Source organism: Pleurodeles waltl, chromosome 9, assembly GCF_031143425.1.
Source record: "Pleurodeles waltl isolate 20211129_DDA chromosome 9, aPleWal1.hap1.20221129, whole genome shotgun sequence".
In the NCBI taxonomy this organism is placed as follows: domain Eukaryota; kingdom Metazoa; phylum Chordata; class Amphibia; order Caudata; family Salamandridae; genus Pleurodeles; species Pleurodeles waltl.
This window is the reverse complement of record NC_090448.1, coordinates 697,729,871-697,743,650: the sequence shown is the minus strand read 5'-3', so window position 1 is coordinate 697,743,650 and position 13,780 is coordinate 697,729,871. Positions and strand designations below refer to the sequence as shown.

Sequence of the window (13,780 nt, the reverse complement as noted above, 5' to 3'; positions counted from 1 at the left end):
TACTTATCAAATCTTGATCGTTTTGACCTTAATTCATTCAAATAAATATCCTACTGTGTGGTGTATTTCTGTGATGTTTTCACAGTGTTATTGCACGATTTATTGCACAAATACTTTACACATTGCCTTCTAAGTGAAACCTGACTGCTCAGTGCCAAGGTACCAGAGGGTAGACACAGGATAATTTGGATTGTGTGTGACTTACCCTGACTAGGATTGTGGTCCCTACTCGGACAAGGGTGTATACCTTTGCAAACTAGAGACCCCATTTCTAACACCTGGGTCTTAACATTGCCTCTAAAAATCACAGGCTGGACTAGAGCTATTTGTCCTGAGTACCGCCGGCAGATCCGCAAAGATTTCAGAAGATGAAAGCTCCTTCATATTTCATGGCTAGGTTGCATTAATATAAAGATGAGCATCTTACCAAGTCTTTTATACCTCTCCAATCGCTCCCAATACTGATGACGAACAACACATTCACTCCAAGCCAGACTCCTCTCTTTTATATCTCCAACACATATCAAGCACTTCAAGAATGCAAGCTTCCTTTGACAACCATATCAAACTTGCTGCAAGGCTGCACTGGAAACCAAACCAGACAGTGAGAGGGACTATGGAGAGACTCCTCAGAAACCCTTAGAAACATCTATCACAGGTGAAATGCATACAATATAATATACCAATAGTACCTGACCCCCTCTCACTCTCAATAAAATGTTCTCCTCTGCCTCCTCCTTGTGTTGGTTTGCAGCTAAGCAGTAAGAGACTTTTTTCACATCTGGTGGCCCTCCATAGTGATCCAAACATTTTGTAAAGAAATCTTGGGCTACAGCCCGCTCAGAGGGTATGACACGCTGCGACTGGAAGGCCTTAGAACAAATCTCCCATTCAATGACACTCACTGAAGAGAAGTTCATGGTGATTTGCACCCACTCATTGATTGTGCCCAGCCTACAATTCCTGTGCTCCTCCACACCTCGCTTTAAAACAGCCAACCTCCCCCCCCCCCTCACCACACACACACCCCACACAACCTCTAGCGGCAAATCAACATTTCCAATATCCTTTTTTTTTTTTTTTTTTTTTTTTTGCTTTTGAAGGGTAATGGGTTGGGAAGTGGTGGGCAGGGGATTTATTTTTCTTCCTTTTCCTTGGTCTGTAATAGATGTTAATGCGCATATTTTCCTTTGGCGGCAGCGTTGCATCTTTATGTCCTGGAAGCTGTAGCTACAACATACATATGGATTTGCTCTCTTTAGGAGCATCTGTTTACGTATGTAAAGTGTCGTGCAGCGTCTCACACTCCCATGATCACTTACATTGCTAACTAACGCTACTTGTAATACCACTATGTCCCTTGTAAACATTCTGTCAACATACTTGAGTAAATAGAGAAACACTGGTCATATCCCTTTCAGTTTTGGGCATTCTCTGGTGTCAAGAGAGCAGCGGTGGCTATTTGCTGCAAGTCAGACATCAGGGTGACTTGTAAAGTTAAAAGGAACCCCGACAGAAGGTACCTCCATATCAGTCTTGATATAGAGGGGGAGATATAAGTGTAAAAAATATGTATGTCTCAAATCTGGTGTAGTAGTGCTTTCTAGGAACTTTGATTCAGGAAGTAATATCAGATGTGGATGAGTTCTAGGTAGTGGGGGAATGGGGTTGTTTAATGTGATGCAGAACTCTGGGGTAGATCAAACCCCTACACACACAATTCAGGGGTGATGTCCAAACCACTTAGTGGACTTAGTGAGCAGGACTTGATAGGTACATGGAGTCACTTGCACCCAGTAGATCAGGACTACACTTTCTGTTCTCAGATACAGAGATCCTATATATGAGGATGAATTGTGTTTGTGTCTCCGGCATTACTTCACAGGATTACTAGTCTGCCATATCATAGATATCTATCTTGGACAATGCCCACATTTTAAAGAAATGGGAAAGAGAGAGAAACCCTACTGATCATAGAATTTGGAAAATGATCCACAGCATCTTGGAGAAGTGGCTTGTCACAGGGCATAGGGAGTCCGAGAAAGAGCACAACTGGAATAATAAAGGTCATCCAAAAAAACAAGTTGAAGGTGCTGTAGCCCTACATAACGAAGCAGGCTATTTTACGTTTGAAACAAACGTTTTATGATTATGGCCATAAGACAGAGTATTAGCTTTACATTTTGCAAAATAAAAAGCCGGAACATCTCTAATTCATTTTAGGAATTAGGAAGGTATTTGAGGATTAAAGGGTGAATAGAGATTTATTCTTTCTCTTCTACTAACTACAGTAGTTTTAAAAAGAAGAGAGCACTTCAAACAAAGAGGATATCTATCATCTTTAAAGATGACACAGTAGGCAGCTGAGTGGTTGATGAACTAGACAAACAGATTGATATTCAAGAAATATTGAATGTGAATTTGGGTTGGGGGGTGGGGTGATGGCTGCAAATGAAAATGGCCCTCAGGCCTAGAGGGCTTTATTGTCAAATTTTATACAGCCTTCACTTCCTGCTTAACAATGTGTGAGGCAGAAAGAACACGTATTCTTAAACCAGCGAAAGAAGCTGACTGTAGTCCTTAAAGACATGCAGCTTTGCTTAATGTTTATGCAAAGAACTTTACAATTATTCTCACAAACCGTCTTAACTAGTTGATTTAATATTAAATTGAACCCAACTACATGGGGTGGGTTCATAATGGACAGGCTGAAGCGGTAAAACATTCAAAAGGAGCCCATCTGAAAAAACTTGGAGAAAAGGGGTCATGGCTATCCACAAAGCCTTGGATGTTGAAAAGAATTTGGTAAGCTTAGCTAGAATTATCAGAAGCTGTCCTTGGGATGAGTTTAACACCACAGATGGTGTGCATTAAGGTTAGTTGGAGGTTGTCTGACATGGTAATCCTGCAGAAGGTGCGACAGAGTTTTTCCATGTCACCATTTGTTTTCCCCTAATTATGGAACCTTCCGCCATACCGATTTAGCATGCCTGGGATTTATTGTTATCCAGTTTAGAGTGTTAGATTTAAAAAAATGTATCTTGTTTGCAAGATATGTCTGATTTACTGTTTTGTACTTGAACCATCGACCCCAATAGCCTCAGCTACTCTGAACCAGTGTCAAGGGTTTTCTATTGGATACGTCTAACTGCAAATTCCTCATCTTAAGAATATTCCTGAGGCGGCAGACTGGACCTTGAAATCTTGTAGCAGTGCTCCCACTTGCTAGATGGCACCATGTGGCTCTACATTAACTTTGTTCCATGACAGAAGTGACTGAACGGAGCCACATATAAACTCCACCCCTGTGTGCCAACATCAGTTCTTTTCTTTCTGTGCCTTCGAACATGGATCTGGAGCTCAGCTACCTTTTTCGTTGGTGTGCACGTTTTAAAAAAAATTGAATTCCAGTATGCAAGGGAATGATGTCTCCACCTACAGGGTTCAACCCATGCCATGACTGTCAAAAATGGACCCACACAAAATGTGCTTTTGGTGTTTGTGCTCAGGCTTATTTTTGGCCCTCTGGCACGCCTTTGAGGCCCAAGAAACCACAGTGCCTGCAGTCAGTTTACACCTGGGTGGTCTGTCCTTAGTGACAACAGAGCACCTGGAACCTACCCCGGGTTCAACACCGACTTCAATGCTAACTTCCATTCCAGGTCTTGGACCTGTGCTGGTCCCTGATTCATCAGCACTGGCGCCAAAGCACTGGTGCTGAAGGAGAATCTGCTGCCACCTCTGGCATCTGCCCGCAAGCCAAATCCATCTCGATCCCAACCATGGTCATGCTCCAACTCTGATGAACCTGGTTCCCTTACAGCCATTTCCTATAAAACACTCCCACTACCATGGAGCGGTCCTCAGAGGCAACATCAGAGTTTTGGTTCCAACCAGATTTTGTCACCATGTGGAGATTACAGTGGTGATGATAGGGATGAGTTACCTCCCCATTATGATGATGACAGTCTACACATGGATTTACTGGAGGCCATTGGGTTGATACTTCTCGTGATACAGGAATAGCTTAACCTCTTTGGCCGCCAATGGAAGAGATTACTTCCTTTGTTGTATTAATCAGACGTGCTATTGTGGTCCTAGACCCTCAACTTCTTCTGTTATTATTAAGAAAAACATTCTTTCTGAGGTTCTGCAGCCTGAGCCTGAGCCTGCTGCACCAAGCCCTTACTCCCATTCAACAAAGCCCTAATTGACATTCTTATGGGCACTTGGTCTGAGTGTTGCTCTTGCATACTGGTGAACATACAGGTGGTCACGTGCCGCAGGTCAACACCTGGCAGCCCTTATTTACCAAAGGAGACTCCTGAAAGTTTGTTGGTCCAAGCTTCCACTAGCAAGGTGAATCCTAATTAATTTTCTACTACACCCTCGGAGACCGAGTCAAAAAGGACTAATGGTGTTTGGAAAACAAATGTTCTTTTCAGCCAGCCTAAGTTTGATGTCAGTCAACACAGTTTGCCTAGAACACAATTATAAGCATGCTCTAAGGGACATGTCCAGTAGACCCGGAATAGTTTAGGGCTCCTTGGTTCAGACTATTCAGGATGGCTAGGATGCATCCAAATATGTGATTCTAGCTGGTCTGGATCCTACTGATTGCTTGGGGGGAGCAGTCGACAACAGTATGGTGCTCCGTCTCCATGCGTGAATGCGAGTCACAGATTTTTTCAAGAGATGTACTTGCATCCCTTACAGATATACCTTTTGATGAGTCCTGCCTATTTGGTGAAAACGCTGATTCTACATGGGAAACCTTCAAGATAAGCCGTCCATGTAGGGTTCTTTGAGCCTTTTTACCCCATCAGACAGTTTCCTTACCAGTTTTGGCCATCCGAGGCCACTCCAGAGGTTTGATGTATAGATAGCACCATGTTCTCCACCCCTCAACCCTTCCTCTAACCCCTACACCTGTTATCCCAGGCCTTTTGTGGCTGGGGATGGGCATTAGGCTGCCAATGCATACTTCATCAGGGGCACCGATCTTTCCAGTCCCCCTCCCCTGTGGCATCAGCCTCCAAGCCGCTTTAGATTGGCCTTAGCGGCACACAATCACCCTGTAACAAGCAGGATCCTACATTTTCTCCTAGGGTGCAGTCCATCACATTTGACAGATGGGTCCTCCAAATTGTTTAGCAGGGTTGTGTCCTTCCATTTCTTTCTCACCCAACACAGCTTCCTTCCACATCACAGCAGCTCTAAGGGTATCACCTGTTTATCTTACTGCAAGAGGTGTGAGCTCTACTATCTAAAGGGATCAGGCCATTGAAAGGAGTCCGAAATAGGGTTGGTTTGTTACTCACGCTATTTCCTCATTCCAAAGAAGAATGGAGGCTTTCATCCTATTTTAGATCTTTGCCTTCAGAATGCCTTCCTGTGGAAAGCCAAAATCCTGACATTGGCCCAGGTCCTGTCTGCCCTGGATCTGGGTGACTAGCTGAAAGCATTGGACCACAGTGATTTAGGGTTGATCAAGAACAGTTTCAGTTTGCTCAGCTCCATTTTGGGCATACTGGACTGCTCACAAAAGTGGTGGCAATAATCACAGCCCATCTTTGGAGATTGGGATACCAGTTTTCCCCTACCTTGACAACTGACTATTGAAGTCTTGTTTTCCACAACCACTCGTAGACCACTTATAGTGCCAATCAACGAGTCAAAGCCACACCTGACTCCCTCACAGAGGCTTTCTTTTATAGGAGCTGTCTTTGCCACAGTGCATTTCAGGGCTTTTCCTGTGTCTCAGAGTCCATAATTTTTGGGCTATGATCCCTATGTTTAAGCCTTGTCTGGGAACTCGATGAGAGCAGCTTTAGTGCTTCTTAGCCTCATGTGTACCGTTTGGCCACTTCACCAAACGGCATATGCAGGCTTTGCAGTGAGGTCTGAAGTCTCAGTGGGCCCGGTACCAAGGAACCCTGTCGGATATCATCCGAGTTTCAGAGAAGACTGCACAAATTCTGCAGTGTTGGCTGCTCAACTGCAGCTTGACAAGCTGCAAACCCCCTTTCCTGCCTTTCTCAGAGCTTATGGTGGTGAGAGACAAGTCACTGCTGGGTTGGGGAGGTCATCTGGGAGAGGTGGAGATTAGAGGTCTCTGGTCTGCAGCGAAGAACAGCCTTCATCTGACTCTGTTGGAGTTACGAGCCATACAACTGTCATTGTAGGCTTTCTTATCTTCCATCAAGGGGAGACTGGTACAGGTTCTCACAAACAGTACTAACAGCATGTGGTAATGCAGCACCCATTTCGGGCAGAGTCCTATGTCTGGTGCCAGGAGACTCTGCTCCTGTGTAAGAGGCTGGCCTGGCTTGTAGTGGGTATCTAAGGTACTTACACCTTACACCAGTTCCAGCTATCCCTTATTCGTGAAATGTACGCAGTGTTCTAGCAGCTTAGGCTGTCTAGTGGTAGCTGTAGCAGAGCAGCCAAGGCTGAAATAGGAGACATGCAAAACTCCTGCAATACCACTATAGTTACACATGCTCAGTGTTACCAAAAATAAAGGTACTTTATTTTAGTGACACAAGGCCAAAAATATCTTAGAGGCAATACTCCTTCTGGAGGTAAGTATTATACACAATATATACTCTAGTAACTAGAATCAGGCAAGGAAAGAGTCATAGAATAGTGCAAACAGTAGAAAATACAACAGATTGCCATGGGCCTAGGGGCAACACAAAGCATATACTAAAATAGTGGAATGCGAATGTTGAATTCCCCCCTAGGCAAGTGTAGTGTGTAGAGGGGCACTGAGAGTGTAGGAAACTACCAAAGGTAAGTAAAGTACCCCAACCCAGAGCCCAGGAAAGCAGGCGTAAAGTACAGCAAGTTTTCTCAGGACACACTACAAGTTATGATAATGGATTATGCAAGAACCAAGCAAGACTGCAAGCAGCAAACACTGGATTCCTGGACCTGAAGACCTGTGTAAAGAGGAGACCAAGTCCAGAAGTCGAAGAAGAGTCCAGAAAGGACAGGAGCCCCTGCCAACCTAGAAGAAGGTCCAACAGTGGATTCTCCAGGCAGAAGAAAAGTACAGAAGTGCACCAAAGAAGATGGCTGCGGGTTCCTGCTTGGTGAAGGAGATGTCCCACCTCGAGTTGTTGGATGCAGGCTGTTTACGTTGCTGGATTCCGCCACCAAGTTCACGCAAGTATGCGGTTAGCGTAAAAAAGGAGCTGCTTGGACCCAGGAGGGACCTTGGGGTCTCAATTCGGACTGTTGAGATAGAGGGGGCTCTCAGCAATTCAGAGAGCCCTCAGAAGACCAGGCAGCACCCACGGGAGTCTCAGAGCACAGGGACAAAGAAGATGCAAAGTGCGGTCATCGCAGCATTACACTGGAGGGTCCCATGCCACCAGAGAACAAGTCAGGGAGCTGTGCGTTGCAGGATGGAGTGCTGGGGACCTAGGCTACGCTGTGCGTGAAGAACTTTTGGAATCAGTGCAAAGAAGCCCAAGGAGCTGCAGAAGATGCGGTGCACAGGAGTACTGTCGCAGCACAGGGAGGCAAGCTCTTACCTCCACCTAATTTGGACAGCTGGACCTTTGGACAGTCTGGGTCACTTCGGTCCACCACCTGGGTTCAAGGGAGCACGCTCATCGTCAGGAGAGGAGACCCAGAGTACCGGTTGTCATCGCAGAAGGGTGCCTGTAGAAGCAGGGAAGTGACTCCGTCACTCCACTGGAGATTCTTTCAATTCTTAAGGTGCAGGATGAAGACAGGCAGTCCTCAGACCGTGCACACCTTGGAAATTGTTGCAAATGCTGGCTGGAGCTGAAGTTGCAGGTCACAGGAGTCTTCCTGGATACTTTGTTGCAGTTACAGCACTTCCTGGAGTCTGCGGTTGATCCGACAGTCAGAAGCTGAAGCAGAGGATGCAGAGGAGTCCTGGAGGAATATTGCAAACCGAATCTCAGGAAACACCCAAAGGAGAGACCCTAAATAGCCCTGAGAGGGGGATTTGCTACCTACCCAGGTATGCACCTATCAGGAGGAGTCTCTGACATCACCTGCTAGCACTGGCCATTCAGAGGTCTCCAGAGGCTCCACACACCTTAGAATCCAAGATGGCTAACTTCAGAGACACTCTGGAGGAGCTCTGTGTACCACCCCTGGGGTAGTGATGGACAGGGGGTGGTCGCCCCCCTTTCCTTTGTCCAGTTTCGCACCAGAGCAGGGACTGGGGGTTCCTGAACCGATGTGGACTGGCTTATGCAAGGAGGGGGCACCATCTGTGCCCTTCAAAGCATTTCCAGAGGCTCTGGAAGGCTACTCCTCCCATGCCTGTAACACCTATCTCCTAAAGGAAATCCCCTCCTGGGGATTGAGCTGCTCAATCCCCAGGAGGGCAGAAACCTGTCTGTGAGGTGGCAGCAGCTGGGGCTGCAGTGGAAACCTCAGAGAGCTGGTTTGGCAGCACTGGGGGTCCATTGTGGAGCCCCCATGGTGCATGGGATTGGTCTCCCAATACCAGATTTGGACTGGGGGTCAATTGCATGATCTTAGACACCTGACATGACCATATCCGGAGTTACCATTGTGAAGATACATGTATGTATTGAGATATATGTAGTGCATGCTTATAATGGTGTCCCCACACTCACGAAGTCTGGGAATTTGGCCCTGGACAACTTGGGGGCACCTTTGCTAGTGCAAGGGTGCCCTCACACACAGTAACTTTGCTCCTAGCCTTCAATAAATAAAGGTTAGACATATAGGTGACTTATAAGTTTCTTAGTGCTGTGAAAAATGGCTGTGAAATAGTGCGTGCACTATTTCACTCAGGCTGCAGTGGCAGTCCCAAAGAAATGTTTGTATGAGCTCGTTATGGGTGGCAAAGGAAATGCTGCAGCCCATAAGGATCTATTGGAACCCCAAGGCCCTGGGAACCTAGGTACCTTATACTAGGGACTTATGAAGGGGAGTCCAGTATGCCAATCAGAATTGGAATATGGAGTCACTAAACTATAGTGACAAATTTGGTAAGTAGAGAGAGCATAAGCACTGGAGTTCTGGTTAGCAGAACTTCAGTGATGGCCAAGCATATTGGCAACACACACAGGCCCCAAACTATGAGCACTGGGGTCCTGGCTAGAAGGATGCCAGTGAGACAGGCAAAACACACTGACACATAGGGTTTTAAACTATGAGCACTGGGGTCCTGGCTAGCAGAATCCCAGTGAGACAGTAAAAACACACTGACAAACAGGCACAAAAATGGGGTAACCATGCTAGAAAGAGGCTAAGTTCACACATCCTGTGGAGGTGGTTGGAACATCAGGGAGTCCCTGGCAGGATCATTGTAACACCATGGTGGTCGAGCTCTGCTGACAGTACCTAGCGGATCATGATATGTAGTTACAGCCTAAGGTGGCACAGGGTGTCTTCCCACCACCACTGAGAATGTGCAGTGTCCAAACTTTGGCATGTTAGAGTTCCTGCAAAGAGCCTTTCTCAGAGATGCATTTTGACTGTGGTGAGACGCAGGACTTCTTTGTGCCTTCCTGCCTCAGCCTCTCTTGCCAAGAGTTAGGATTAGGAAGAAGATTAGGAACCAACATGCTCAAATTATCCTAGGGGCTCCGGATTGGACCAGGAAAGAGTGGTATCGAGAACTTCTGAACATGTGCGTCTGCATATTGTACAGGCTACCACTTAGGGAAGATTTTCTGCCACAATGGTAGGGGAGACTTCTCAATCCAAACCTGCCCAATCTCCAACTTCATGGGTGCAGATTGAAAGGCAGCAGTAGACTTGTGAACCAAGGTTGTGGGTGGCAACCTGGCTTTCAGGCACCATTCTGTGAAGTCTGCTTATGTCAGGCTCCGGGACAGATTTGTGGCCTGGTGTGCAAGATGCAGAACTGACCCTGTGCGACCCAAGCTCTCAGATATTTTGTATTTGTTTTGTCTTTGGCCCAGCAAGTCCTTGAGCTGTGCAGAATTAAAGGTTGTTTATTGGTCCTTTCAGCTTTTCTGTGTTTACAGAACTGACCGTCGTTCAGATTACTTGTTGATGCAGTTTATTAAAGGTTTAACACACAGGTCCTCTCCCACACCATTTGCGATGCCACAGTGGAAACTTATTTGGGTCCTGACTTTTCTTATGTATACTCTTGTCGAGCTGATGCACAAGTGCTTGTTGTGTCTTCTAACACTAAAGACTGTCTTCCTCGTAAACATAACTTCAACTTGTTGCATAAGTGAGCTCCTGACTCTGTTCATGCAACCACCCTACAGCACCTTTTTCCGGACAAGCGGATACCTGAAGACCCAGGTGGCCTTCTTGCAGAAAGTTGTGATGCCCTTTTCATGTTTTACATCTATCACACTCCCAATGTTCTTAACCTTGCCTCTGTCCTCAAGAAAGGAGAAAGAGACTCCATCTGTTGGACCCCATAACCTTTAACCTTTAAACTTTTACTTTGATTGCACTAAAGACCGTCAGGTGGATGATCATCATTTTGTGGGGTTCTATGGCCCAAGGGAAGGGAGCAGAAAAGGACTGTTGATGTGGACAGTCCTCTGCATCAAGATCTTCTACACATTGGCCAATAAGCCAGTTCTGGAAGATCTGACCTATTCCACCAGGGTTGGGCTGCCATCACTGCATTGGTACAAGAGGTGCTTATACTTAACATCAGCCAGGCCACAACGTGGGTCTCACACACATGTTCACTGTAGGAAGTTGGCCATGTATATACTATCTCAAAGTGAGAGATAGTGTGCACAGAATCCAAGGTTCCCCTTAGAGGTTGATAGTGGCAACATTATATAATACTAATGCTCTAATTTGTGGTAGAGTGGTCGAGCTGTAGGCTTATCAGAGGGTAGTGATAAGCATTTGTTGTACACACACAGGCAATAAATGATACAAACACTCAGACTTAACTCCAGGCCAATAGGTTATTATATTGAAAAATATTATTTTCTTAATTTATTTTAGAACCACAAGAATCAGAATTCAAGTAAGTACATAAATTGTAAGGTACTTGGCATAGGTAAGTATGGAACGTTGAATTAAAACAGTAATGTAAACAGTATTGGCAAAAATGGCAATAGGCTATTTCAAAAGTGAATACAATGCATAAATCAAGAGGTTCCTGGGGGAGGTAAGTATTGGTTAGTTTTTCAGGTAAGTAAAGCACTTACAAGTCCAGTCTTCGGGCGAAGGAAGCCCACCGTTGGGGGTTCAAGTTAACCCCAAACACCCAGCACCAGCAACACAGGGCCGGTCAGGTGCAGAGGTCAAAGTAGGGCCCAAATAACTTAGTCGCCTATGGAGAATAGGGGTGCTCCGGTTCCAGTCTGCTAGCAGGTAAGTATCTGCGTCCTTGGGGAGCAGAGCAGGGGGGTTTTGTAGAGCACTGGGGGGGAGTCAGAAACAGGCACACAAAATACACCCTCAGCAGCACAGGTGTGGGCGGGTGCAGTGTGTGAAGTAGGTGTTGGGATTCAGATAGGAATCAATGGAGTGACCTGGGGGTCACTCTGGTGTTGCAGCCAGGGCATAGGGGGGCTTCTCGGGCCAGCCACTGACTGGGCAAGGATGAGGACTGCCTGCTGGTCACTCCTGCACCGGTAGTTGGTTTCTCTCGGGCCTGGGGGCTGTGGGTGCAGTGCTTCTTCCAGGCATCGGGTTCCTTTGTTACCGGGCAGTCAAGGTCTCTGGATCCTATCTGCAGGCATCGCTGTGGGGGTGCAGGGAGGTTGTCTCATGGTGTCCATTTCATGGGAGTCGCCTGGGGGTCCTCTCTGCATTGTTGGTTCTTCTGGACACGAGCCGGGGGCGTCTGGTGCAGACTTGCCGCCAAAAGTGGGGGCTGTGTCCGGAGTGGTGGGCATCTCCACTAACTCAAGCGCTCTGGGGCGCTGTAACACCAGGCTTGACCCTTTGAGGCTCACTGCTAGGTGTTACAGTTATTGCAGGGGGAGGTGTGAAGTACCTCTACCCAGTACAGGCTTTGTTCTTGGTCACAGAGTGACAAAGGCACTCATGCCATGTGGCCAGAAACCCGTCTGTATGTGGCAGGGTGCAGAAACTGGTCATCCTAGCACTAGTAGTTGGACTGGTATGCAGGGGGGCATCTCTAAGATACCCTCTGTGTGCATTACTCAATAAATCGCACACTGGCATCAATGTGGATTTATTGTGCTGAGAAATTTGATACCAAACTTCCCAGTTTTCAGTGTAGCCATTATTGAACTGTGGAGTTCATGTTTGACAAATTCCCAGACCATATACTCTTTATTGCTACCCTGCACTTACAATGTCTAGGAATTGGCTTAGACAGTGTAGGGGCATAGTGGTCATGCAACTATGCCCTCACCTGTGGTATAATGCACCCTGTCTTAGGGCTGTAAGGCCTGCTAGAGGGGTGACTTACCTATGCCACAGGCAGTGGGTTGTGGGCATGGAACTCTGAGGGGAGTGCCATGTCGACTTAGCCATTTGTCTCCCCACCAGCACACACAAGCTGTGAGGCAGTGTGCATGTACTGAGTGAGGGGTCCCCAGGGTGGCACAATACATGCTGCAGCCCTTAGAGACCTTCTCTGGCCACAGGGCCCTTGGTACCAGGGGTACCATTTACAAGTGACTTATCTGTGTTCCAGGGCTGTGCCAATTGTGGATACAAAGGTACAGTTTAGGGAAAGAACACTGGTCCTGGGGCCTGGTTAGCAAGGTCCCAGCACACTTTCAATCATAACTAGCATCAACAAAAGGCAAAGATTAGGGGGTGACCATGCCAACAGTGGCATTTTCCTACATTCACAAAGTAATTCTGCCTTAACAGCCAGGTCTAATGGGAAGGGCATTTTGGACGTTCGGTCCTGCATGACGTATTCCTATGAGTCCAATCCACAGACCCTTCACCTGGGGAAATACTGCTTTGGTAGCTAGACTAAGGTGAGGAATCTGTGGTTAGTATCTATCAGACGAACGAGTTGCTTACCTTCGGTAACAATTTTTCTGGTAGTTTCCTCATTTCCCTCCCACCTCTCATTCAATGGGGTAGTCTCTTTTTACCACCTAAAAAGGTTACAAATCAGGGATCTGCACACTGGTACCACAATTGTTGTGTGCTCTGGCAGACTGCAGATGCACTAGCGAGCTGCATGCATATTTGAGTGCTATATTTCAATCCAGCCTCTGATACTTTCAGTGACCATTTTTGATGATTCCTTTGCTGGTCCTTTATAAGTCAGGCTCTCCTTTGTTCTGTAGAAGACCTCACCTGAATTGTATACTGGGGTCGAAACGTCCACAGCCCCTAACTTTGGTCACTCATTTAGTGTTGGATTTCTCCTGACCCTCAACTGATGAATGTATGGATATTAAGTCATAAATGTCCTTGTGATCAATGCTACACTGTATATAATTGTGTATTTCACTTGTATTCCATCTGTACAAGAAGCACCTACTGCTTGCTTATGGTTGTTGTCCATAATACAATTCATATGGAATTGCTATAACACATTACTTCATTACAGCTGCTACGGTGTAAAAAGGAGAAACATAGTTTCAGTGGCGGGTGCTTTTGCATACCTTCATATTAATCAAAATTACTTTTTGGGCATAGGTGAACGTTTGGGGAGCAAGTTTCTACTCATGTCTGTTTGTGATGTTTCACAAATAATCGAGTGTCAAGTTTAACAAAGTGAACCTCAGTTTGTGATGCATTGTCTTGGATATTGGCAGCACATCACTGCCCAGGTGTTCACATACGCTAGTGAGGCGATTTGGTGCATGTATAG

General features: G+C 46.3%; 1 protein-coding gene across 1 annotated transcript in view; it reads left to right on the top strand.

Moving 5' to 3' along the window:
• Positions 1-13,780, top strand: part of ATG2A (autophagy related 2A) — a 2,189,461-nt gene that overhangs the window by 1,478,095 nt on the left and 697,586 nt on the right. The window lies entirely within an intron of this gene.